This window comes from Trichomycterus rosablanca, chromosome 11, assembly GCF_030014385.1.
Source record: "Trichomycterus rosablanca isolate fTriRos1 chromosome 11, fTriRos1.hap1, whole genome shotgun sequence".
Lineage (NCBI taxonomy): Eukaryota > Metazoa > Chordata > Actinopteri > Siluriformes > Trichomycteridae > Trichomycterus > Trichomycterus rosablanca.
The window spans coordinates 6,841,617-6,864,839 of record NC_085998.1 but is presented as its reverse complement, the minus strand read 5'-3'; positions in this window follow the sequence as shown (position 1 = coordinate 6,864,839).

Here is a 23,223-nt window from a genome sequence, read left to right as displayed (position 1 = left end):
AAGGTGTTGGACTGGCCAAGCATGTCTCCAGACCTAAACCCAATAGAACATCTTTGGGGCATCCTTAAGCGGAAGGTGGAGGAGCGCAAAGTCTCGAATATCCGCCAGCTCCGTGATGTCGTCATGGAGGAGTGGAAAAGCATTCCAGTGGCAACCTGTGAAGCTCTGGTAAACTCCATGCCCAGGAGAGTTAAGGCAATTCTGGGAAATAATGGTGGCCACACAAAATATTGACACTTCAGGAACTTTCACTAAGGAACGTACTCACTTTTGTTGCCGGTGGTTTAGACATTAATGGCTGTATATTGAGTTATTTTGAGGGAAGAATAAATTTACACTGTTATATAAGCTGCACACAGACTACTTTTCATTGTGTCAAAGTGTCATTTTGTCAGTGTTGTCCCATGAAAAGATATACTTAAATATCTGCAGAAATGTGAGGGGTGTACTCACTATTGTGATACACTGTATATATATAAGAAAGAAATAGGGACAGTGAGAGAAATGTTTTACCTAGAGGGTGAAGAGCAGTGTTGTAGACATGTTGTAGACTAGACAATCTCAGTTAAAACCAAGACAGGACCAAAACTGAACCCACAGAGATCAAAACAAGCTTAATACTCACAGCAACCAAGATCAGGACAAGACAAAGACCTACACCCACCAAACACACGACAGGATCAATATCCATATAAATCCAGACCAGGACAGGATCACTATTAATACCCACTAAGATCAAGACAAGATCAATACCCGCTCTAACCAAAAGAGCGAGACAAGATCAAATCCCATACCCACCAAGACCAGGACAAGATAAATTCCCATACACACCAAGTTTGTTACAGGATCGATACTAATACACACCAAGACCGAGATCAATATCCATACCAACTGAGATTAGGACAAGATCAATACCAATAGCCAGGCGTGACCAGGACGAGACCAATAAAGTGAAGTGAAGGTACAAGTGCAAGTCTGAGAGAAATGTAGTACCGTATTTATAATTCATGATTTTGATACTGTAAGATAGTACTGTACTCATGAGAGAAAACAGCAAGGAGGTCCTGGGTTCGATTCCCAGGTGGAGTGGTCCAGGTCTCTGTGTGGAGTTTGCATGTTCTCCCTGTGTCTGTGCGGGTTTCCTCCGGGAGCTCCAGTTTCCTCCCACAGTCCAAAGACGTGCAGTCAGGTTAATTAGAGATACTAAAAGTCTACTAAAAGATATTAAAAAAATAAATATTAAATAAAGATATCTACTAAAAAATACTAAAAGATACTAGGTGTGTGTGGGGAGGGGGGTTTCTGCCTTTTGCCCAGTGAATTGGACCCACTGCAACCTTGACCAGGATAAAGTGGTAATAAAACAGACAATGAATGGATGGATGGATGACTGAATGTATTTTAATTAGAAAGTTGAGGTAGGTGCCTATCACCTGTATTCAAAAAGATACACTATATGGCTGAAAGTGGTGGCACAGTGGCTCAGTGGGTAGCATTGTCACCTGGGTTTGATTCCCAGGTGGAGCAGCCTGGGTCCTTCTCTGTGTGGAGTTTGCATGTTCTCCCTGTGTCTGTGTGGGTTTCCTCCAGGAGCTCCGGTTTCCTCCCACAATCCAAAGACGTGCAAGTGAGGTATATTGGAGATACAAAATTGTCCATGACTGTGTGTGATAATAAACTTTAACTGATGAATCTTGTGTATCCACATGTGTAAAACATGACATTAAAATCCAAATAAATAAATACATGAATAAAATAAAAGTTCTCATGAGAAGTTCATCACTGATGGTGCTTTTCCTCCCATAACAACTTGTATCTTAATTGCTACAACGTACGTTTATTACTCACACCCACGTCTGATGGACAGCTTGGGACATCCTGTACTGAATAATAAAACTTTCCAGCGTTTGTGTTGTGATGTTCTGATAAATACTGAAGTGCCTGCAAATCTAAAGAAGTAAAAAACAACACAGAACAAACAAACAAACAAAATACTGGAACAGCAGAAACATCTGGATGAAGCTGAGAAGGTTGGCAGGAAGTAAAAGAGACCAGTAATTAACAGAGTCCACTGAGTGCTGAGTGCTGGTGCTGATGAGGAAGGAAACCGTAAGTAAGAGGAACTGACAGAAGCAGCAAATCTGTGCACCATCATTTCATGCGTCGAGTGCATTTAATTATCTGACCTTAATTAGTGCGCCAATTCTGAGCAACACTTCAGGATTCATTTCGATCACTTCTGTTGGACGCACGACTCTTTCTTCATGGTTAAAAGTGATTTATCGTTCTTCACTGGCCTCACAGAACCCCAAAATGAGTTTACTGATAATTACGGAACATGAAAGTTAATTACTGATCCTCGGTCGCGTGTCTCATTTTCGTCTCCGATATCCTGCGCAGGTTCCCCAGTCGTTTACCAGAAACATGAAACTGTAATGAGCATCGATAATGTTACCTTAGTTAATAGACTTGCTTTGACTCTGGCAGCAACTTCAACCAAAAATATGTGGACAGCCCATTAATAGTTTGGTTTCATCTGCATCCATTATTGTCAAAAATGTAATTAATTAATTAATTAATTAATTAATTTATTTATTTATTTATTTATTTATTTGTTTATTTATATGTTTATTTATTTATTTAATTAATGTGCAATCATAAATTAATGGCAAAAATTGTAATTCTTCAACATCAAATTCAAAACACAAGTGTGCAAAAAGTTATTAATAATAATAATAATAATAATAACAATAATAATAATAATAATAATAATAATAATAATAATAATAATAATGCAAACAACTAAGCATCTAGGTTAATTATTTCTGCCAAAACTATATGGACTGTAACTATTATTTCAGATTTGTATTTATTTATTTAGTTATTTATTTATATTTAATCTTTGGATCAATCCTCTTTGTAATTCAGTGTTTTAAAACTTCTTTTTTCACATTTCCTTTTATCTTGTGTAACCCTAACTTACACTGACATTAATTATAATGTGTTTAACTAACGTGAGGATAAATTAAATTCAAATAAATATTTTAAAGATAAATTTAAATGAAAAATAATTAAGGTGATACAAAATTTTGAGAATCTGGTTTACATGTTCTGCAATGCCACCAGTGCCAAAAGTGTATTTTATTTATTTACTAATTCATTTATTTATCTTTCCAAAAAAAAAAAAAGATCAGATTGGCGGTTCAAATCCAGGCTCTGCTATGCAGCCACTGTTGGTGCTACGTGGGGGGAGAAAACAGGACCCAGGATGCAGAGAAGTGTCGGAGAACTCGCCTCGGCGTAGTCCGGGGAAACCGGTGGCTCTGGCTCCAGCCGCACCATGCTGACAGAAGCACACTTATTAAAAACAAGGAACACCCCGAACACGCCGCAGCGTAGTTCGGGGAATCAGGCGGTTTTGTCGTCAGCCGCAGCTGGAAAGAAGCCAATCTGTTTAGCGCAAGGAATACACCGAACTCGCCGTTGCGACGGTGTGTTCCCGAACGTCGCAACGGCGAGTTTGGCGTATTCCTTGCGCTAAAAAGATTGGCTTCTTTCCATCAGCGGTTCGGGGAATCAGGTGGCTATGTCACACCTGGAGCACACCTGTTTGGCGCAAAGAACCCACCGAACTTGCCGTCGCGACGAATCGGGTGGCTATGTAATAAGCAGGCACAGCTGCAGGTTGTCAGCCTTAATTAGAAGGCCTCTACTTTAAGGCCTTTGTTCCAGAGGATCTGTAATTCCTGCGACGCCGGGAACCAAGGTAGGTTAACCCCAACGCCACAGGAAACCTTACAGTTGGGTCCTTGATCAAGGCTCTTAACCCTGTCTGCTCCAGGGGCGCCGTACGATGGCTGACCCTGCGCTCTGACCCCAGCTTCCAAACAAGCTGGGATATGCAAAGAAAGAATTTCATTGTACTGTACACCTGTATATGTATATATGACAAATAACGTACATCTTGTTCTATTTTCTTCTTCTAACACAACTGCCCACAACGCACTTCAACTCAACACACCACAATACAACTGCTCACAACACACCTCAAATTAACACACCACTAAACACCACAACACACCTCAACACAACTGCCCACAACACACCTCAATACAACACACTTCAACATAACACAGCACACCTAAATAATCTGCTAACATAATTATAAAAAGGTTTGGACACTAAGAAAAAAAGAGACAGCAATCACTTTAAAATGTAGTCATTTTAAGATACATTTACGTTGCTTCCAAGGATGTGTTTCCAGCTTAACCGGAATGGGTCTGAGTTGACTGAACACACTTCAGAAAGGCACACCTGGGTCTACAAGGTCCCACAATCTGTCAGAACAAAAACCAAACCATGAAGTCCAAAGAACTGTCTGTGTATCTTTCAGATCAAATTGTAGTAATGGAGAGGTCAGGGTAGGAATATAAAACACTATCCAAGGCAAGATTATTAAATGCTTTTAGGAACACAGCGGCCTTTAATAAGTTTGAAATGGAAGAGGACTGGCATAACCTTGAAACTACCTCGTGTTGGTCGTCTGGCTAAAATGAACACATAAGTAAATGCAGGTACCCGCCCGTTTGGAAAACTGGCATCATGAGGAAAAAGATTCTCTGGGCTGATGAGATGTGCTAGGTAAAGAACATACACTGTACATCACATCACTAAATATCAGTCAACATTGAAAATTCACACACAAACTCAGACTAGGGTGACAGTTCCCCTTTTTGCCAGCCAAAACACCACTAAAGTGTCTTTGGGACACTCACTCACACACACACTTTCTTAACCGCTTATCCAATTAGGGTTGTGGTGAGGTGCTGGAGCCTATCTCAGTTTTTCAATGGGCGCAAGGCACACAGTAACACCCTGGGCGGGGCGCCAGTCCATAGCAGGGCAGACACACATACACACACATACACTCATCCATTAACCTATAGGGCAATTCAGTGTCTCCAATTTACCTTCATGTTTTTGGACTGTGGGAGGAAACCGGAGCTCCCGGAGGAAACCAACGCAGACACGGGGAGAACATGCAAACTCTGCACAGAAAGGACCCAGATCAAACCCAGGACCTTCTTGCTGTGAGGAGACAGTGCTACCCACCGAGCCACCGTGCCTCCCGGCTTTGGAACGTGTCTCTTAAAAGCTTAGAGAAGCCAAACAGATAGAAGAACTTATCATAGACCTTCATTTAAGCCTTTTTTAAGCATTTAAGATTCATTTCACTCCAAAAATATAACCATAATTCACTTTCAGATGTCACCATTTACTCCATATTTCTCGAATAAAACTCCCATCTAAAGAGCTTTATTAGGAGATGGATCCTCCTGCCGTAATAAAGGTTAAAAGGGGTCATAGCTGATTATAATTTAAAAGCTGGACCTCTCTGTGCTTTCTGGATGACCCTGTGAATCCTAATTTAATATAAAATGTGTTGGTTATATAAATCAATTATTGCCTCTGTCTGTTGTTGATGGAACACACTGTACGGCTCAGTCACCATCTCTACCGTCGGCTTCAGACATATTGTACTGAAATAATTGATGTAGTAAAGTAATGGAATTCTTTTTGACTCTCACACACTGACGGATAATTTCAGAAACAGAGCTAAAAAGAAAATCTATAAAAGTGACTCAGTCAGGCGATTTGAAAGATATTCCTAAAAGAGTTCAAAAATGCATCGAGACACAAAGTCCTCAGCACTGTCTTCAGGAATCTCACAGAACAAGGGACTGAGTCACTTCACAAAGAGTTTAGCTGAGGTTTAACAAAGCAAAAAAAGTCTGAAAGTGCAACAAGTTCATATTGTACTCTGAAAACTCCTGAAACGATTCTTTCACCTTCTTTAACCTTTAACACTCGATTTCTACAGAACAGCAACCTGGATCTGTTGAACAAGCACAGACACCTGAGGTACGCCATGTGAACCAAAGTACTGAGACGCCCTTTCACAACAATTGCTAACAGCTGGAATAAATCACGTATATAAAGGAGTTTACATGCTTCGAACTTTGCAGCTACAGTTCAGGGAAGGACCTTTCCTGTTCCATCATGACAAAGCAAACTCTATAAAGACATGAAGAAAAGCTTGGTTTAAAAAAACTCTATTGACCTGAACAGAGTTCTGACCTCATTCCCACTGAACAGCTCTGGAATCAACCGGAACATCAACTGAGGCTTTCTTGACCAACATCAGTGCTCAGCCATATACACCAATCAACCAAAACATTAAAACCACCTCCTTGTTTCTACACTCACTGTCCATTTTATCAGCTCCACTTACCATATATAAGCACTTTGTAGTTCTATAATTACTGACTGTAGTCCATCTGTTTCTTTACATGCTTTGTTAACCCCCTTTCATGCTGTTCTTTAAAGGTCAGGACCCCCATAGGACCACCACAGAGCAGGTATTATTTAGGTGGTGGATCATTCTCAGCACTGCAGTGACACTGACACAGCAGCGCTGCTGAAGTTTTTAAATACCGTGTCCACTCACTGTCCACTCTATTAGACACTCCTACCTAGTTGGTCCACCTTGTAGATGTAAAGTCAGAGACGATCGCTCATCTATTGCTGATGTTTGAGTTGGTCATCTTCTAGACCTTCATCAGTGGTCACAGGACACTGCCCACGGGGCGCTGTTGGCTGGATATTTTTGGTTGGTGGACTATTCTCAGTCCAGCAGTGATAGTGAGGTGTTTAAAAACTCCAGCAGCGCTGCTGTGTCTGATCCACTCATACCAGCACAACACGCACTAACACACCACCACCATGTCAGTGTCACTGCAGTGCTGAGAATGATCCACCACCCAAATAATACCTGCTCTGTAGTCCTGACCATTGAAGAACAGCATGAAAGCAGGCTAAAAAAGTATGCAGAGAAACATATGGACTACAGTCAGTAATTGTAGAACTACAAAGTGCTTCTATATGGTAAGTGGAGCTGATAACACGGACAGTGTGTGTAGAAACAAGGAGGTGCCCTGACCTCAACCTTAATGAACACCCCTAGGATCAATTAGATCAACAGCAAGCTAGGCTTTTTTGATCAACATCAGTGCCTGCCTCTACACAGCTCTTCTGAAAGAATGCCACAAATTCCCACAGACACACTTGTGAAGAGCCGCAAAAGAGGCCAATTCCATCAGTATTAGTACAGATTCCATGCAGGACAGAAAGTACTGCCAGCAGGTAATTAAAGTTTGTATTAATCAAGCAACTCCAGCAGGTTTCTGGTTCGTGACTACAGGAACACAGAGGTTCCGATTCCGACAGGACTAGAAGTTATCAGACCACCAGTCAGGTCCTCAAAAAATGAGGGCTAATTTGCTCTGCTAATTAGCCAATTAGAATGGAGATAAAATCACAGAGAAGCTCTGCAAAAGCTGGACATATTTACCCTGCATCTCCCGGTGAACTAGCCCAATTCTAAGAGTGCTATAGATGCCCATTTATTACACAGAGAGAGATGAGAGGGAGGAGCAGCATGGCAGCCACATGCCTCCTGTGTACACAGCATCATTTACAGAAAGATTTATATATGTTATAGAACAGACAGTTCTGACCACACATTATGACCGGTTAAATACCATCTAATCATGTCCTAACACTGTTCATCAGAAGAGTATTATTCAGTGTCCTTGTTGCTAAGTAACAGTAGCGACCATCTCAGCTCCAGCAAATAGTTAAATCATGAATAATGGAAGGACGCGACAGTAAAACTAGCCTGTTGCTCAGTGTCGTTTAATCAGACTCTGAAGAAAAGTGCAACATTAGCAGATACATTTTGGAGCCTTTATTGCCTTTTATCCAACATTTGAGAAGCTTATAACATAAAAAAAACATTTCCAAAAAAGTTGGGACATTTGGTTAAATGCGATAAAAAGAGCAATCCGTGTTTTGTTAATTTTCTCAAACCTTTATTAATCTAACAATAGTAGAAAGAAAAGATTTCCAGTGTTTCACTGATTGTTGTAAGTGTTAATTTTATAACCCCAAAAAACACAGAGTTCCTTACATTTACTTTGACTTTTATTTGATTGCAGACAGAATGAACCTGAGATATTTCATGTTTTATCTGCTCAACTTCATTTCATTTATTAATAAACATCCATTCCTGCATTTCATTCCTGCAACACATTCCAAAAAAAAGTTGGGACGGGGGCAATTTAGGGCTAGTAATGAGGTGAAAAAACTAAATAATGATGTGATTTCAAACAGGTGATGTCAACAGGTGATTGTAATCATGGTTTCGTACAAAAGCAGCATCCAGGAAAGGCTGAGAGTCTTTGATGAGTAAAGATGATCAGAGGATCTCCAGTTTGTCATTTATCCGTCTACAGTGCATAATATTATTTAGCAATTTAAGGAATCAGGAAAAATTTCAGTGTGTAAAGGCCAAGGGTGCAAGCTTAAACTGAACGTCTGTGATCTTCCATCCCTCAGACGACACTGAATCAAGAACCACCACTCAACAATAGCTGATATAACCACATGGGTGAGGGATTACTTTATCAAACCTTTGTCAAGCACTACAATAGAGAACGTGTGGAGAATTTTGAAAGGAAAAATGCAACAATGATGACCTCGTACTGTTGCACATCTTAAGACGTGTTTGCAGGAAGAATGAGACACAATAAAAGATGAAACATTAAATCACTTGGTCTCCTCGGTGCCAAAACGTCTTTTAAGTGTGGTAAAAAGAAATGGCAACATTACAAAGTGGTAAATGCTTTACCGTCCCAACCTTTTTCGAATGTGTTGCAGGCTTGCAATGCAGGAATGGATGTTTATTAATAAATGAAATTAAGTTGAGCAGATAAAACATGAAATATCTCAGTTTCATCCTGTCTGACATCAAATAAAAGTCAAAGTAAATGTAAGAAACTCTGTGTATTATTATTATTATTATTATTATTATTATTATTATAATAATAATTATTATTATTATAATTATAATTATTATTATAATTATAATTATTATTATTATTATTATTATTATTATTATTATTATTATTATTATTATTACTATTATTATTATACAGTTCCCAGAAGCCCCAGCACTGATTACTGCTGATCAGACACACCTGCAGGGCTCTGCATAAAAGCTATCTCAAACCATTGCTCAGTTCTGCACCTTTGTAGAGGGGCAGACGGTATGGTAATTAGCAAAAAGTAAAGAAAAGAAAAAGAAAAAGAAGAAAAAGGAAAAAAGAAAAGAAAAGGGAAAGAAAAGAAAAAAGAAAAGAAAAGAAAAATGAAAAAAGAAAAGAAAAAAAGAAAAAAGAAAAAAGAAAAAAGAAAAGAAAAAAGTTAAAAAGAGGAGAAGAAAAGAAAAGAAAAAGAAAGCCACAACAAACAAGCAAAAGAAAAGAGATAAAAAGAACAGTAGGCTGTAACAAATAAAAATAAATAAATGAGGTATAAACTCTGCGAGTTTCGAGGTTGACATCACTACTTACAACTGTAAACACACAAACAGTTCCACACCTCATGCGTTGGTTTCCTGTAACAGCTAGGCCTCATTCTGCATCTTTTCCTTGTACTTTTGTCAGTTAAATATTAATATAAATACTTTTTTTAATTCATTTTGCAAAATGTCCCAACTTTTCTGTAAATTGGATTTGTATTCACAGACACTCAGCCAGTGATGTGGGGGCAGCGGTTTCACATCGATCCACTTCTGCATGATGTTAGAAGTGATTTTGTTGCATAACGACAAGTCATCAACATTTTTGACAGAAAGAATTCATATTAAAACTATTTTTGTATATTTTTTACACCTCATTTCCATTTCCTTGTTGCTGATGCTATAACGCTTGCACCACCCCCACCTGAGCACCATTGACGGTCATGAAATGCTCCACTACCTGTTTTCCTCCACTACTCTTACATCACGGCAATACAGCAGTCGTTGTTGCAGCAGCAATGCATAGAAATCCTTTCTGACCTTCTGTCTCTTAGACACGGCCTGTTGTGTCTGTTGAGCGCCTGGCCAGGCTGGTAGCACCTACTGAACTGTTCATGGTGGTGACCTGGCATAGTATACAGATATCAGAAACAACCTTGTGCATTATTTGCTTCGTCCTTCTATTCGCTCATGTTGTGTTGAAGGAATAGCGCACTAGAGGTTGTGCGATGTGATAAATAACATCAAGCTGTGATGACCTCCGTTACTCACCTTCAGCTGGTACCTGTGAGCGAATCACAGCTGTGATGTTCTGCACGCTAACACACTTCCTCTCATCCTCTATCGCTCAAATATAAACACACTTCTGATGAGACAGCATGTCCGGAGAGATAATAAAGACTAGGAACTGGCCAAACATGGTCATCTAAATGCATCTGTTTGTTTCAGATGGGCTGTGAATGTCCCAGCTGTGTTAGACAGATGTGGAAATTAATAGAGAGGGCGGAGATGAAAATCTCAGGCATGAAGGTGAAGCAGATGGGTGCAGAACCGCCATCAAATTTCATTACAATGCTGCACGAGCAGCTCTCATGATGTACAACACAGAGAGATTAAAATGAACAGTCTACAACCTGCCAAGTGTGGGTGAGACCTGGCAACCGTCTGTAACTCCATCAATTCACCACTTACACTCTACGACCAAAAGCCTGTGACCAATCTTCCTAATTATTAGGGTTATATAATTCAGTCTAACCCACTGCTATCATAAAATAAATGATCTGATTCTGGCTTTGTGGCAACAGTTTGGCGAAGGTCCTTTCCTGTTTCAGCATGACTTCCTGAACACAGCGAGTTCCATTAAGAGCTTGACGAGCTTGATATGGAGGAACTCCAGTGGCACTACAGAGAGCCCTGACCACCACTCTGTTTTCACTTTTACATTTACAATTTCGGCATTTAGCAGACGCTCTTACTGTATTTGTCTGTTAAAATTTTTTTACTTTATTATTTTTATTTTTTGGCTTTTTTGAAGAAGGCTGGTGTAGTTAAAACATTATTTATTTATTTATTTACTTATTTGCAAATCATTGTGGGTTTTTTAATGATTTATTCAATTATTTATTTATTTTGATATTATTATTGTATTTATTTTCAATATTATTATTTTATTTACTTTTAACAAATATTTATTTATTTATTTATTTACTTTTAATATATTTTTATTATTATTATTATTATTATTATTGTTGTTGTTTTTATTACTGTCTCTACCATGTGAAATTCGATTTATAATATTTATTAAACAAATTTAACTGTTTACAGATTAAGAGAAGCTCCCAAGGGCACTTTTTCTGTGTGGGCTTTCTCTAGGTGCTCCGGTTTCTTCCTACAGTCAAAAAACATGCAGTCAGATCAACTGGAGATACTAAAAGTTGTGTGTCTTGTGTGCTTTTCGCCCACCACGATCCTGACCAGACAGTGAACGAGTAGCTCTCTGCTGCCCCCGTCGGATGGTTTTATCTTTGGGCCATCAAGGCTATTTTTTCCCTGACGCCTGGAGGAACGGAGTTCAATTACGAGTATTTTTGGAAGCAGAGCAGCTGAAATGAGTTCCCACATCGTCCTCCTCATCATCATTATCTTCCTGATGCTGTTAATTCTGGACCACCACTGTGTGAGCAGACTGAATCCCAGCACTACAGTAAAACACCCACATTTATTCACCTAATCTCATAATAAAGTCATGACCCGAAAACCCAACCTTACAGTGAAGACACCGCTGTGCTTCCGCGCCCTGTTTTCACATGTTTACATTTATTAATAATGTCCCAGAAGGCTCCCGTCCTGCGGTCCTTGTTTTGTGTCCCTGTGACATCTACGACGCTGCAGGACGTCCCATTTTTCATTTCGGGTTTCGGTTCACCTTCAGTGGACCATTAATACACCCTGACGTGCTTCTGAAGAGCAGCCAAAACTATTTTTTTAGACGAGAGCTAACTCAATAAGTCGGGCTTGTTTCAACAAGCTGGTTAATTTCCTGTCAGTGGTTGCTGAACCCTCACTGAGCTCTGATCAATTCACAAGGCGACATACTGTACGCTGGCGGACAAATTAGCTCCAGGATGGGTCAGGACTGAGGGAAGGTTTAGCTTGGTATTGATTGAGTGCCTGAACCCACAGATGCAATTTTGACTGGAAGGGCACGAATTTCAACAGACACACTGCAAAAAAGAAGAGAGGTGCTGTTGTCGATAAACAGTGGACAACTCATTATCAATGCTCACGGTTCTGAAACAGGATTTCCATCAAGCACTTTTGGCTTTAGTAAGTTATAGTCATGATTTGTGGATCAATATTTGTTGCCAGGTGTATTGTGTAGTGATTTATTCCACCAATAATTTAACCTTTGGGTGCCCAGGTGGCACAGCTGAATAATTTGCTAGCAGACCAGCACCGAGATTCTGAGCTCCTGGGTTCGAATATTGGCTCTGCTACCAGTCGGCTGTGCGCCCTCTAGCAGGCATAATTGGCTAATGTCTGCAGCAGACAAAATTGGCTTTCAGTCTGCTGGGTGGGAAAAACCGGACTAAAAGGTGGGGTTATTAGCGCTGTATAAGGACCTTGGTTGTCCAGGGCACCTGTACAGAGGTGGAGGAGTGCAGAGATCGGGGCGTGGCCTGAGTATAGCCATGACTTACACATCCCCCCTTCGACATACTGTATGTGCAGTAGCAGACTCTTACTTTTCACAGACTTGCAGGAGGTGGGTTCATATGGAGATCCGTATCGTGCACAGAGAGTCATGCCCTGATCTCCATTATTCCCCATCTCTGTACAGGCACCATCAATCAGGCACCATCCCCTCCGGGCACCCTCACTGCAAACATAATTTGTGTAGGTGCCTGGCCTGGCAGTAACAGAGCTGAGATTCAAACTTAAGATCTGAGATGTCAGTGCTAGTGTGGTTTACCGCTAACCCTATTTATAAGAACAGAGAAAAGTCCGCTGCTATAGTCAATCGTGATGATTGATGAGGAATCAGGAGACAATGCCACAAAGCTAAATGACATCAGAACTTTCTACACAATCTAAAATAATAATAATAATAATAATAAAATAAAGAAATAATTGACCCCCAGTTAAATAATGCAATGTGCCCGGCCTTCCACACAATCTAAAAGAAAACAGGAATTGGCGGCTCAGGCGACCTTTTTCTCTTGCTCGTGCTAGTTTGCCCATTCTTGGCACAGTCTGTAGTGTACAGGGGTCAGGATGGGTACTTCGACCAGTCTGTATTGATATACAGCAATGTCTGAACCTTCAGATCTTCAAAAGCAGCACTTCTTCTAAAACAAACAGCATCATCCATCCTTTCATCATGTAAATATACGGGACATTATGGAGCTTTCAGGATAGATAATGTGAACACGGCAGAAAAAAATGAAGCAGGTCACTGTCTTTATATTCTACCTATTTTATATGATAAAATTCATCCTGGTTGGGGTCGCTGTGGATTTTAGCACCAGATAGAAAAACTACAGTCTAGGTGTGTGTTTGTTTTGTGATGGACTGGCAACCTGTTCAGTGTGTTTCCTATCTTTTGCCCAGTGAATTGAACCCACCGCAACCCTGACCAGGATAAACCAGTAATAAAACAGGCAATAAACAAATAAATGGATGTCTTTTAATTAGAAAACAGAGATAGGGGCATATCACCTGTATTCCAAGAGATGCACTCTATTTCCTCGACTGCTCCCGTTAGGGGTCGGCGGTGGATCGTGATCCGCATTATTGATTTGGAACAGTTTTTACACCGGATGCCCTTCCTGACACAACCCTCCCTATTTATCCGGGCTTGGGACCGGCACTACAATGCACTGGTTTATGCATCCTAGCGGCTAGGTACCTATAGGACAATTCAGTGTCTCCAATTATCCTGACTGCATGTTTTTGGACTGTGGGAGGAAACCGGAGCATCCGGAGGAAACCCACGTAGACACAGGGAGAACATGCAAACTCCGCAAGGAAAGGACCCGGACCGCCCCACCTGGGGATCGAACCCAGGACCTTCTTGCTGTGAGGCGACAGTGCTACACACCCCTGTGCCGCCCATTCCAAGAGATGCACTATGTGGTCAAAAGGGGCGGGTAGCACTGTCACCTCACAACAAAAAGGTCCTGGGTTTGATTCCCAGGAGGAGCAGTTCAGGTCCTTTCCGTGTGAAGTTTTCATGTTCTCCCCAGAAAGATTCACAGAGAATTTTGTGGAAGTGTTCCGAAAGGAGTGGATGCTGTTATAGGTGCGAACAGAGGCCAACAATATGTTAATGCAGATGATTTTGAAATCATAATCAGGTGTCCTCATACATGTGGCTATATTGTGCACAAGCCGACAAAATCACATTTGCCCCGTTTGAAGATTCCACTTCAGTAGAGAATTATAATTCGACAGATCTTGAGAAATAGACGGGGATTTTTAGACGTGAGATTATATAGGATCTGATGGCAGGAGTGCGGTCCTGAGTTCAGTTTCGGGATGATAAATGATAATTAGAGCACTGCTCTCTTGGTACTCGTGGCCTTTTTATTTCCCCCCTGCAGCCTAATAAAATGTTAAGCCCATTAATAATGACAGCGGCGAGTTCTACAGTGTTCATTATGGATGGCTCGGATAATTTCACTTTTATGATTCCCATAAACGAAACGTCCGCGTTTAAACACTGGATTCTATCAGAGCTGTTCGATTTTGTTCTTACAAACTTCTTACTGAGCTTTTTTGTTTCAGGATGAAAATATTTTATGCTGGAAGGATTAAGATTCTGGGGCAGTGGCAGCTCGGCAGTTATGGTGCTTAACTATAAATCGGAGAGCTGCTGGTTCAAGCCTCGCTACTGTCAAGTTGTCATTGTTGGACCCCTGAGCGAGGCCCCTAACTCTTGCTTGAGTTGTATTCAGTCATTATTGCAAGTCACTTTAAAAATTTCAATTATAAATGAAAACTGCAGCCACATTGGCCCAATCTCACCTTATTGCTTCCTTATATGGTCAGAGTTTCCTGCTCTTATTGACCTGTTCATCAGTACTGCTGAAGGTGGATTGATTTTACTAAGCAATAAAACTAGTGTACATTTGAACTGGCTGGTTGAGTAAATACACTATATGACCAAAAGTATTATTATTTTTATTATTATTATTAATATTATTATTATTATTATTATTATTATTATTATTGTTGTTGTTGTTATTATTGTTATTATTATTATTATTATTATTATTATTTTTATTATTACTGCTATAATTATTTTTATTATTGTTATTATTATTATTATTTTTATTGTTTTTATTATTGTTATTATTATTACTATTATTATTATGGATATAGTACTACATAGATGGACATAATACGATAAATGCTGTATACACCAATCAGCCATAACTTTAAAACCACCTCCTTGTTTCTACACACATTGTCCATTTTATTTATTTTTATTTACTTTCATGCTGCTCTTCAATGGTCAGGACCCCCACAGGACCACCACAGAGCAGGTATTATTTGGGTGGTGGATCATTCTCAGCACTGCAGTGACACTGACATGGTGGTGGTGTGTTAGTGTGTGTTGTGCTGGTATGAGTGGATTATACACAGCAATGCTGATGGTGTTTTTAAACACCTCACTGTCACTGCTGGACTGAGAATAGTCCACCAACCAAAAATATCCAGCCAACAGCGCCCCGTGGGCAGCGTCCTGTGACCACTGATAAAGATGATCAACTCAAACAGCAGCAACAGATGATCAATCGTCTCTGACTTTACATCTACAAGGTGGACCAACTAGGTAGGAGTGTCTAATAGAGTGGACAGTGAGTGGACACGATATTTAAAAACTTCAGCAGCGCTGCTGTGTCTGATCCACTCATACCAGCACAACACACACTAACACACCATGGTGTCACCATGTCAGTGTCACTGCAGTGCTGAGAATGATCCACCACCTAAATAATACCTGCTCTGTGGGGGTCCTGTGGGGGTCCTGACCATTGAAGAACAGGGTGAAAGGGGGCTAACAAAGCATGCAGAGAAATCTAGTGTAAATACTGAATTATAATACAGAAGCTCTTCTTTATTATTTATTTTAATGAAGCTTAACATTGTTTAACACTTTACATCTTGTTTGGATAATTTATTGAACCCTTTTTGGTGCCGGAGCGGCTTCTGTAAATCCGTTTAACCCGTTTAACCTACTACACCAAGCTCTTTAAAAACAGATTGATCATGCTCGCTTAGGCATGCGCCAGTGCCATTAATATATCAAACTTAATGTCATTTACATTGAACTTTAAAATGTGTGTGTGTGTGAGTGTGTGTGTGTGTGTGTACTCTTGAGCAGTGGTCAATGTCAGACAGGCTCTGTACTCCCAAATTACTAATGAGCTTCTTGTAATTCACACCAGGAACCCGCTCGGCAGGGGGTGTGAAGATTTAACGAGAGACGGCACTAAACCCGCCGTTCTCTCACGTACCCGTTTGAAAGCGCCGCTCGCCGCTCGGCCGTGTTACAGTGTTATAGGAGACAGCAATAAAGTGCCGCGATGCTGTTAAGAAGCTCTTTGAAAAGCCCTTGAACACGTCGGACTGATAAAAGGAAAACACAGTTTCATTACACAAACAAGCTCCAGCCACTTTTTGCGAACTGTCTCGATTTAGCGAGGCAAAGGGGGCGCGTTCAATTTTTTAGATAAATTTGAGTTCAGCACCTTGTATTAAAGAAGAACGTGTGAACAAGGACTCGGGGATGTTCAGGTTAATCTAAAGATTTAGACTTAGAATGAGAGCAGAAAAAAATCAAGCTTTTCCTGTCGGGGCGAGCTGTTGGTGTCTGTATAATATGTTGACAAAAATGTGTGAATTGTTTAGTAATCGCTGAGTTCAGATGCACTCATAAATTGTAGAAATTAATATAAATTAATTATATAAAATAAACTATATGGACACAAATATTGGAACACCCCTTTGAACTTTTTAATTCATGAGTTTCAGCCACAACAAATGCTCACAGGTCAGCCATAACATTAAAACCACCTCCTTGTTTCTACACTTACTGACTGTAGTCCATCTGTTTCTCTGCATGCTTTTTTAGCCTGCTTTCACCTGTTCTTCAATGGTCAGGACCCCCCACACAGGACCACCACAGTGCAGGTATTATTTAGGTGGTGGATCATTCTCAGCACTGCAGTGACACTGACATGGTGGTGGTGTGTTAGTGTGTGTTGTGCTGGTATGAGTGGATCAGACACAGCAGCGCTGCTGGAGTTTTCATATACCGTGTCCACTCACTGTCCACTCTATTAGACACTCCTACCTAGTTGGTCCACCTTGTAGATGTAAAGTCAGAGACGATCGCTCATCTATTGCTGCTGTTTGAGTTGGTCATCTTCTAGACCTTCATCAGTGGTCACAGGACGCTGCCCACGGGGCGCTGTTGGCTGGATATTTTTGGTTGGTGGACTATTCTCAGTCCAGCAGTGACAGTGAGGTGTTTAAAAACTCCATCAGCGCTGCTGTGTCTGATCCACTCATACCAGCACAACACACACTAACACACCACCACCATGTCAGTGTCACTGCAGTGCTGAGAATGATCCACCACCTAAATAATAGCTGCTCTGTGGTGGTCCTGGGGGAGTCCTGACCATTGAAGAACAGGTGAAAGCAGGTTAAAAAAGCATGCAGAGAAACAGATGGACTACAGTCAGTAATTGTAGAACTACAAAGTGCTTCTATAAGGTAAGGGGAGCTGATAAAATGGACGGTGAGTGTAGAAACAAGGAGGTGGTTTTATTGTTATGACTGTGTTATTTTTGGGGGGAATTTCATTGGCCAGCACCACACTAAGCTCATGATGTGAAGCTTGCTTGGCTGCAAACATTTATGTTCCAGCATCTTCTAATTCATAAAATTTTTGCTTTTGGTGGTTCTTAGATTTCAGATCTTTCAGACACATTTTCCTTAAATTGGTGCAGCCACACTAACCCTGTTTAATTATGAAATTAGAAAAACACGCTGCAAAATCAGTCCTAAAACTGCTATTTGTGTACAAGTACGTGTATGTAAAGATTGTATTATCAACTGTGGCCTGCCTGCGAGCTCTGGTGTAGCCTGTCATCCCCTGAAACTGCTGTGAAGTGCCGATGTGATGTTGTGTTCCAACCCATCTGCCCTCCACAGCTGGCACCCTTACAGCTGTAAATTGATTGTATGGAGATTGATACCAATGACGCAGAGTCAGCATCGCAACACGGGTCGAGTGGCGCATTAATCCAATTAACTCTGGCTGCAATTTTACATGCAGGATGTTATAAAAATCAACAGGGGAAAAAGCAGATCACACATAACATCACGATAAAAATGGTAAACAATAGATAGAAATCAGTTCAGCTCTCTTCAGGACTACAGTCGGTTTTCTTACAGTGCACTGCTGAAAAGCTCCAGAGTCTGTTCAGCTCCGAGCAGGCTGCTAATGATGAGAGAGAAACCAGAACAAGGTTGTTACTGTTCGACTTACTGGCCACTTTATGGTGTAAGTCAGTAATGCAGGCACCTGTGCTTTTGTGGTGGCTGCTTTGTTGGTTTCTATGAAGTGTGGCATTTGCAGCGCCACTCAAAGTTTGAAAAAAGCTTTAGACCATTGGTCTCAAACCACATTTATTACCAGGCCGCACAGAAAGAATAAATAATTGGAAATCGCTACAAGAGCAATTTAATTTCCAACACCCTTTGGGTGTTATTGTCTTGAATCACCACTAGGTGGGAGCAGCGTCTCGTTGCAATGAAAAAAGCTCAGGGTTCCCACCGATTTTCCATTCTATAGTTACTCTACTTTAAATCCTCCTGCACCTGCCAGTCCGTTAAAAATTAAATTTTTTATGAAAACGGTCCATGGTGCAAAAAAGGTTGGGAAGTGCTGCTTCAGTTTGTTCACAACTGAAATACACTAGATTTGTTCTATTATACAGTTGCCTGTTTTTGTTCATTTTGCTAAAAACGGGCTCAGATGCTAAAGTAGCTTGACTGTGAGCCACGTTGGGGTCATGTCCTTCTGCATTGCCATTTTTGGCCAACAGATGGAGCACGGAGGTGCAGATGATTGATCTGCATCTTGTTAATTTGCTCCAGGTAGGAGTTTTTCTATATATCAAGTTTTTTTTGCCAGATTTGCCACTGATTACCTCGGCTCGGTATGGTCACTTATCTATTTCTGGGAACTCAGCTGGTATTGTGGCACTTGTGGGACCAACTCAAACTGTCATGCTGTTTTGATTCAAATCATTTATTTGGCTCGATCAGACACATTTTAATCAATTCTAGACCTTGTTACTGATTTGGTAATTTAGCTTTAATGTCCGGGCAGCTGACAGTTTAGCATTTGAGTCCACCATGTTTGTGTTTGTGAAGACTGCAGGGTCTTTAGAGTATAAAATGTGACCTCTGTATTTACAGCTCATGATACAACTGCGTTAATAAAACCAGTTAATCGGTTCTTTTTTAAGATCTTTGTGTTTGATTTTTAAATAAAAATGGGCACCCAGGTGGCGCAGCGGGATATTCTGCTTGCACACCAGCACCGAGTTTCTGAACCTCCTTGGTTCGAAACTCGGTGTTGCCTCCGGTCGGCTGGGCATCATCTAGAGGGGCATAATTGGCAGTGCCCTCAGCAGATACTAATTGGCCACCGTATCTGCAGGGTGGGGGCCGGACTATGTGTGTTCTCCATGCGCTGTGTAAGGACCCTGATTGGCGGAAGAGGTGCCTGTGCAGAAACCAGGGATGAGAAGTGACGTGCTCTCCTTGGATGCAATCTGGTAGCTCTAATAGCAGCGGAAGACAGAACTGAGTGTGCTAAATCGGGAGGAAAATGGGGAGAAAATGCATTAAAAAAGAAGAAGAAGAAAATGGGCCGCTCAAGTGGCACAGCGGTAAAATACGCTAGCACACCAGAGCTGGGATTTCGAATACATCATATCGAATCTCAGCTTTGCCATCCGGCTGGGCTGGACAGCTACATGAACAACGTTTGCCTCTTGTTCATCCAAGGAAGGAGCCGAACAGGGACTCTTTCATAACTGATGCAATTATGACCTCTGCTGGCTGATTGATGGTGCCTGCACAGAGTCGAGAAATGATGCGTTATTTAGAGTGTGGCTCTTCATGCACAAGACTGATCGCATATGAACTTGCCCCGTGCAGGTGAAAAGATGCAGTCGGCTACTGCACACGTGTCGGAGGGGGCGTGTGTCAGTATGCTGTCCTATATTGGAGTGGCGGTCAGCACCAGTAGAGAGAAAGCATAATGCAAATGGGTAAAAAATTGGACAAGCTAAAAATCAGGAGAAAAAGGGAGAAAATACATTAAAAAAATAATAAAAAAAATTAAATTAAGACCAGTTTATCTTTAACATCATGTGTCTACTTGTAAACTGACCATGTCGCTTCCTGTGCATTTATTAAAAGAATTCTGACAGCTTTATGCAGAGAGAAACTGAGACGACCACTTTACACAAGGAAGGATTGATGCCCATCACAAATAATAAGACAGGTGGATCTTTGTTCTCAGTACATCCCATAAACCGGGGACCGTTCCAGGCACTAGTATCAGGATCATTTTCAAAATGTCCTTTTCAGAGAGTAAAACTGGCATCCTGTCTGAGGGGCTGAGTTGGTGTTCTGACCATGAGGAGGTCCCAGTGTGTATATAATAAATTGGTATCCTGCCTAGAACGAACAACTAATTGCCTGTCAAGTGTGTACTTTCTAGGATGTATGATTGACAACCTATATGGCATTACTGGCACCCAGTGTTCATGCAAAGGATGGTTGAAAGGGGGTACCATGTCCTTGCAAAGACGTTCTGTAAAACGTACACTTCTGCCCAGTGTAAAAGTTGTTTAGGGGTTATGGGAAGTTTCTTGTCCAAGATGTCCTGCAGGATTGGTGCCCCCAATATTGCCCCCAATGTGAGCCCATCTTCAATCAAGTTGACCTGCGACTGTATTGTTTTGTCCAGGGTGTGTTTGTCTGTCCAATTTAGGGAGTAAAACAACATGTCCACTTGGATCCATGCAGTATATGGTGGTTGTGGTGCAATTGGCAATTGGCAGCAAGTAAATTGTGAGAAATATGCAAAAATGTCACGCAAAAGTGGCAAACGTGTGTATGCTGCATGTGCTGATCCAATCAGACACCAGGTTTATAAGAAGGAAGACTTTTGTTTCATCATAATGGAACCATAGTTCGCAGTACAGGGAAGAACAGGGTCTGATAATCCTAATTAATACTTTGACCCCCCCCCAAAAAGACTTACAAACAAGCTAATGTAAAAGTAATAAAGGGTGTGATCAAAATCCTAGTGAGCTACCTAGCTGCCAACTGCCTACCTGGGCAGCTGCCTAAGTAGAGAGGATTCTAATAAGTCATCGACACAAAGGCAGGTTTATTCGAACGCACTACTTAGACAGCGATTCCATCAGTTTTTGCTTACTAAGCTAACACAGTTAGCATCATGCCATTCAAACCAATGGAATGGGGTGGCACAATGTGCTAGCATGTCGACTAACATCTCCCTCCGTGTACCGAAAATGTTTAAATTGTCACTGATGAGCCCGAATTAGCAAATAAATGACACTTGTACACATTTCTATAAATTAAAAATAATAATAAAAATAATTCATTTACGTTTAAAAATAACTTAGTTCGTTTCTCCGCACCGTCAGCCATGTTTTTTAAATTTTTTTCTGTGAGAAAAGTTGTGCCGCATTGAATGCTGGGATTGCCTTCACCACTAAGGCAGCATCGGTTGCTCACTCGTTCTTGAGTCAAAATAGAGTTGAAATTTTAAGATGCCTAACTAGTGAGCATATTAAGGCATCTAGGAATTCGAACAGCCTCCTTCTCGAGAGTGTGTGTAGGATGATGTAAAATGCGTCTATGTAGAGAGCTCACTAGGTTTTCGAATACACCCAAAGTGCATAAACAAGCTAGATCACTTGTCACTGTATAATTTGCGTTTTGAACAGAATCCCAAACAAACCTAGTGAGCTGCCTTGCTGCCTACCTGATCAGCTGCCTCAGTAGAGAGGATTCTAATAACACATTGAACTCATGAGGCAGATTATTCAGACGCACTACTTAGACAGAGATTAAGACAATTACGTCACCACAGTTTTAGCTTACTAAGCTAACACAGTTAGCCTCAGGCAATTCAAACCAATAGGCTGACAACAAAAGTCAGCAACATTAGTTACATGTGACAATTATATATGTGATTCTTCAACTGGGGGAACATTTACGTCCCTAAGTTATAAATTTGTGTTAAAAATACTTTATTACAAAACAAATATTTTAAGTATTAAAAAGATCATTCATTGCATCACTAAAAAAAATTACATACCAAAATAATTATAATTTCCATTTTTTATGATGATTTAAACATCAATATTTAGCTACTTTGGCCTTGTCCCCAACCAAGACTTTAAAACTTCTCTGCTCTAATAAAATGCTAAAAAGTGATCAATTCATTATAAAAATCACAATATGAGTTTTATAATAACTTAAAAAGAAACAAAATGTATTTTTTTTTCATATTTGTACAACCTATGCATATTTTTGAGCAATATATTACTGTCCCCAGCATTATCGTCATTACCGCAACAGTGTATGGTTTCTGTAGGGAATCATTTGAAGGTAACACTTGTTTATGTTGTAACCATGGAAACAAAGACTTGCAAGGAAGCACATGCCAGCCATGAGAGAATTGACATTTTTATGTCTGGAAATGTGAGTAATTTAATCATGTATTCCTCCTGATCATAGAGTATATTTATTCAGTGTCATTACCATTTACATCAGTATGGCAGTACTTTACCAAAAAAAAAAGAAAATTGCACATTATTTATATGCATTTAAAGTGCATCTTGTACTAGCTGTTGACTAGCTTTAGCAAATCCATGGCCTAGCTAGTTTTTTTCTTAAAAAAAGTAAAAATTGTCATTACCGCAACACGTCATTACCAACACATAATGACATTTTGCTATGCCACTTCGCAAATAAATATGAAATATTAAAATTCTATATAAGCTCAATTGTAGCCATCATTAAGTTTTTGCTCTAGCATTATCTTCACATAATTAAAACTAAATTATTCCTAATTTTATTTTTCAGAAGTTAAGATGGTCAAAAGAGCCCACAATTGAAGAATCACCCATATATATATATACGTATATATATATATATATAATGATAACATT